Below are 6,144 nucleotides of genomic sequence, written 5' to 3' on the forward strand. Positions count from 1 at the left end.
CAAATGAAATGGGCATATTTTAAGGACAGTTGGAGTAAAGAGTGTAAGGACTTTTGCATATTGTGAATAGAAGGGCGGGCCTAAGTCACGATGGTACATCGATAACTTTGCTTTACCCGCTCACGGGGTATGTAATGCGAGCGGGCCGAAGGCCCGGGCCTTCGACTGGCCAAGTTGGGTCTGATGCGAGGGCCGAAGGCCCGAGGAAAGGCCGCCGGCAGGCCAAGCTGGGCCGGCCCCCTGTCGAACCGAGTTGCCGGCGCAGCGAAGCGGAGCTGGCAACTCGGTTCGACGGAAGGGCGGGCCCTAGCTTGTTACTTTTTATGCCTAGCTTAACTTGAGAGGCGCGCATTAGTACTTTTGTCAAGATAAACATTCCATAAAAGAAATCTTCTCTTTAGGACCGACGGCGAAGTGTACTTTGTACTCTGTTGCTTATGAATTAAAAGCTGCTGCGTTCGTGACCCCGCTAGCCATCACTGCTCCTCGCTGTAATTGTTGAGCAGTGCGATTCAGGCTAGATGACAGGCAATGCTGTTCCTGAACACGGCAAAGTGGTTTCACATTAGCTGCTGACTGCGGCCAGGACAACGATGCCAGGGCAGCCCGACTTACGATGTTTTGCCTCGAAGTCACCCCTTTTCAAAGTACTCACTCCTCAAGAGGAATTGTGTACAATACAGCTTCTGAGTTGACTGCGGCGGCGTACACCACCCGATGAACAGGCGGCCAAGTCCTACTGCCGCTAGCCAGACCCCACTCGGTGGGCCGAAGGCACGCAGGGGGGGTCTGGGGGGCGGAGCCCCCCAGCAAGCGAAGCGAGTCATACTATATGCCCGTCCCTCCGTCATTTTTTTACCAAAAATAATCGGGACGGGCCAAAAATTAACGGGACGGGCCAAAATGGACGGAGGGAGGGGCAGATAGAATGACTCGCGCTGCTCGCTGGGGGCTCCGCCTCCAGACCCCCGCATGTGTGGGGCGCGTGCCGAAGTATTTTCAGTACGTCCAAGGCGACCAAAGGCAAATTGTCCAAGGAAGTAAATGTAGTGCTTCTTTGAAAGGTCTATTTAACAACTTTTGACTATATAATTAAGTACTTATACTGCCCAAATAGATAGCTTGTATTGCATTGGCTACTGTGGCAGTCAATAGGTGCATAGGCGGTGAATGGAAAAAACCGAAAGTCTCTACGACTACCCCTTGACCCCAAACATTCCTATGAGTGAGTCAGTCAGTCAGTTTCAGTCGGATTGCCAGTGACGGGACCCGATTGCGGCACAGTTTCGGAAATGTCTCGACCAGACCTGCCGATAGGGCGAATAAAAATTTTCAGTCGGTCGGTCCCTTTTTTTGAAGATTGAGTGGATTTTGTTGAATTTAGGCCTATTTTATCGTTTTGAGGATGTTGCCGGTGACGGGGACCCGATTGCGGCACAGTTACGGGAATGTCTCGACCAGACCTACCGATAGGGCGAATAAAAATTTTTAGTCGGTCGGTCCCCTTTTTTGAAGATTGCGTGGATTTTGTTGAATTTAGGCCTATTTTATCGTTTTGAGGATGTTGCCGGTGACGGAGACCCGATTGTGGCATAGTTTCGGAAATGTCTCGACAAGACCTACTGATGGGGCGAATAAAAATGTTTTGTCGGTCGGTCCCCTTTTTTGAATATTGAGTGGATTTTGTTGAATTTAGGCCTATTTTATCTTTTTGAGGATGTTGCCGGTGACGGAGACCCGATTGTGGCATAGTTTCGGAAATGTCTCGACCAGACCTACCGAAGGGGAGAATAAAAATTTTTTGTCGGTCGGTCCCCCTTTTTTGAAGATTGAGTGGATTTTGTTGAATTTAGGCCTATTTAATCGTTTTGAGGATGTTGCCGGTGACGGGGACCCGATTGCGGAACAGTTTCGGAAATGTCTCGACCAGACCTACCGATAGGGCGAATAAAAATTTTCAGTCGGTCGGTCCCCTTTTTTGAAGATTGAGTGGATTTTGTTGAATTTAGGCCTATTTTATCGTTTTGAGGATGTTGCCGGTGACAGGGACCCGATTGCGGCACAGTTTCGGAAATGTCTCGACCAGACCTACCGATAGGGCGAACAAATATTTTCAGTCGGTCGGTCCCCTTTTTTGAAGATTGAGTGGATTTTGTTGAATTTAGGCCTATTTGATCGTTTTGGGGATGTTGCTGGTGACGGGGACCCGATTGCGGCACAGTTTCGGAAATGTCTCGACCAGTCCTACCGATGGGGCGAATAAAAATTTTCAGTCGGTCGGTCCCCTTTTTTGAAGATTGAGTGGATTTTGTTGAATTTAGGCCTATTTTTATATTTTTAATATCGTTTTTAGGACGTTGCCGGTGACGGGGACCCGATTGCGGCACAGTTTCGGAAATGTCCAGACCAGACCTACCGATAGGGCGAATAAAAATTTTAAGTCGGTCGGTCCCCTTTTTGGAAGATTGAGTGGATTTTATTGAATTTAGGCCTATTTTATCGATTTGAGGATGTTGCCGGTGACGGGGACCCGATTGCGGCATAGTTTCGGAAACGTCTCGACAAGACCTACCGATGGGGCGAACAAAAATTTTTAGTCGGTCGGTCCCCTTTTTTGAAGATTGAGTGGATTTTGTTGAATTTAGGCCTATTTTATCGTTTTGAGGGTGTTGCCGGTGACGGAGACCCGATTGTGGCATAGTTTCAGAAATGTCTCGACCACACCTACCGATGGGGAGAATAAAAATTTTTTGTCGGTCGGGCCCCTTTTTTGAAGATTGAGTGGGTTTTGTTTAAATTAAGGCCTATTTAATCGTTTTGAGGTTGTTGCCGGTGACGGGGACCCGATTGCGGCACAGTTTCGGAAATGTCTCGACCAGACCTACTGATAGGGCGAAAAAAAATTTTCAGTCGGTCGGTCCCCTTTTTTGAAGATTGAGTGGATTTTGTTGAATTTAGGCCTATTTTTATATCGTTTTGAGGATGTTGCCGGTGACGGGGACCAGATTGCGGCACAGTTTTGGAAATGTCTCGACCAGACCTACCGAAAGGGCGAATAATAATTTTTAGTCGGTCGGTCCACTTTTTCGAAGATTGAGTGGGTTTGCTCGGAAACGGTGAGGAATTTGGTCCCCTTTTTTGAAGATTAAGTAGGTTTGCTCGGAAACGGTGAGGAATTTTTAACTTCTGGGATTTTTTCCAATTTTCCCATAAAATTTGGAATCGAATGGAAAAAACCGCAAGTCTCTACGACCACTCCTTGACCCCAAACATTTCTACGAGTCAGTCAGTCAGTCAGTGAGTGAGTCAGTCGGATTGGGGCTTTATAGGTTCTTGACTCGCGCTGCTCGCTGGGGGCTCCGCCCCCAGACCCCCGCGTGTGTGGGGCGCGTGCCGAAGTATTTTCAGTACGTCCAAGGTGACCAAAGGCAAATTTTTCATGGAAGTAAATGTAGTGCTTCTTTGAAAGGTCTATTTAACAACTTTTGACTATATAATTAAGCTACTTATACTGCCCAAATAGATAGCTTGTATTCCCGGGTGGAAGGAAGTGCAGATTTGACTGAGTGCAGACTACAGTCTAAAACTGCAGTTCAGAAAAGGCAGTTTTAAAAGTACTTTTAATGTAGTTTAACTCTGTAGATCAAAACGTAGTATAGAGGGCATTTTCAACAGCAGCACAGGTATAGTTTAATTGCAGTCTCACGTGCAGTTCTTAAATGCAGTTCTAACTCCACTGTAGTCAGAACTTAAATTGTACTTCCGTTTGCTAAAAGCAAGCACACTTCGGGAGTGTAATTAAATTGTTGTTTGACTACAATTTTTGTTGCCCTTTTTTGCAGTTTTGTAAGCAACTTCATAGTTTAGCCAAATCAGTGTTCTATTTTGTCCCAATTCCAAATAAAATCACCAAATTCTCCAAATTTAGTTCCTTTTGTGTGTTTGAATAACCAGAATATTGGTGTTCAGTCAGTTGCGCGGAATTCGTTAAGATAAAGAAACGGCAGCGGTTCTAATACGGATTTTTTTTGCCCTATCGTTTATAAAAATGGATATGCTTCTCCGCTTATAAAATTGTGAGACTTACGGTATAAAACGGCAGTTTGCGTAGAAATTGTGATAGCCAAGTGCACATTATCTAGCCAAGTGCACATTGTCTATGGTTAAACTGCATTAAAACTGCAGTTGAACTGCAGTGCCCGATCAGTGGGTCACGAGAGGGGGTCTTGTCATGTGGTCCGGGTCGTGCACGTCTCCGGACACGCCCGCCTGCCAGCGTAGTGGTCAAGACCTCCGCTCCACGACCCGGAGGATCGTCGTTCGAATACCATCGCCGCCTACAACTTTCATCATCAAAAGTCGTTGAGTAACGAAGGAGAAGGGGGTTGGGTGGGTGGGAGAGAGTTCCCGAAGAACAAGGAATAAAGTTTTAAAAAATTAATTTTAAAACTATAGTTAAAAGATACTTTGCAACTCCAGTTTTAACTGCTATTTTTAAAACGAGAGATGACCGTAGTCTAAACTGCAGATTTGACTGCAGTATTACAAAAAAACTACCAGTTTATTTGCAAGAAAACTGTAGTTAACTGCAGTTTAACTGTAGTTTCACTACAGTTAAACTGCTGTATCTACATAAGTCCAACTGCAGTCTTACTATAATTTTTTTATATGCGTCCTGCCATTTGCAACACTAGATAAACTTCAATTTAAGTACAGATGCCTTACAGTTATTGTAGAGTTGTAGATGCATTTTAAAATTGTAGATTTGAGTGCAGTTCGTTCCCCCCGGGTTGCATTGGCTACTGTGGCAGTCAATAGGTGCATACAAGGTCCGGACAATATTGAAGACTGCTTTAATAACAGGAAAAGTAGCGATATACATCGGCAACTTTGGCCCGTCCCGTACATTAACAAATGTGTGAATTTCGCCTTTGTTTAACCATGACGGGTTTGAACCTGAGTCTGGGGTCAAAATAAATGTTATTTTCGTCATCAGCGCCCTCAAAAACATAAGAAACAATGCAAAAACTCGAATAAAAAGAATGTTCAAAATATACCCCACTGGGATTTAAACCCGGGTCAAAACTTCTCCGATTTGCTTGAAACTGGCACCGTTAGTTTTGTCTCGTCGCCGCGATTCCAAAAATACCCCTACATGCCCTGCTAGCTGTGTCCGTTGCAAAAATCCTCCTCGACCCCATGTAGACCATGATGCACCTGCAGCAGCGCCCCCGGGGCTCGGATCGGATTTGCTGCCACCGGGCGGTTCTTAAGGTCACCCAAGGAGGCTGCATACCAAATTTGGTCAAGATCGGACCACGGGAAGTCCTCGGACGAACGGACGAACGGACGAACGAACGGACGAACGAACGGACGAACGAACGGACGCACAGCATGCATCATACTATATGCCCGTCCCTCCGTCATTTTTTTACAAAAAATAAACGGGACGGGCCAAAAAGGATAGAGGTGAATGGAAAAAAACCGCAAGTCTTTACGACTACTCCTTGACCCCAAACATTTCTATGAGTGAGTGAGTCAGTCAGTGTCAGTTGGATTGGGGCTATATTGGTTCTTCATTGATGATTTGGAGGACGTTGCCGGTGACGGGGACCCGATTGCGGCACAGTTTCGGAAGTGTCTCGACCAGACCTACCGATGGGGCGAATAAAAATTTTTAGTCGATCGGTCCCCTTTTTTGAATATTGAGTGGATTTTGTTGAATTTAGGCCTATTTTATCGTTTTGAGGATGTTGCCGGTGACGGGGACCCGATTGCGGAACAGTTTCGATGGGGCGAATAAAAATTTTTAGTCGATCGGTCCCCTTTTTTGAAGATTGAGTGGATTTTGTAGAATTTAGGCCTATTTTATCGTTTTGAGGATGTTGCCGGTGACGGGGACCCGATTGCGGAACAGTTTCGGAAATGTCTCGACCAGACCTATCGAAAGGGCAAATAAAAATTTTCAGTCGGTCGGTCTCCTTTTTTGAAGATTAAGAAGGTTTGCTCGGAAACGGTGAGGAATTTGGTCCCCTTTTTGGCCCGCCCTTCTATTCAATAACAGGAAAAGTAGCGATATACATCGGCAACTTTGGCCCGTCCCGTGCATTAACAAATGTGTGAATTTCGCCTTTGTTTAACCCT

Source organism: Thrips palmi, unplaced genomic scaffold, assembly GCF_012932325.1.
Source record: "Thrips palmi isolate BJ-2018 unplaced genomic scaffold, TpBJ-2018v1 HiC_scaffold_16, whole genome shotgun sequence".
Taxonomy (NCBI): domain Eukaryota; kingdom Metazoa; phylum Arthropoda; class Insecta; order Thysanoptera; family Thripidae; genus Thrips; species Thrips palmi.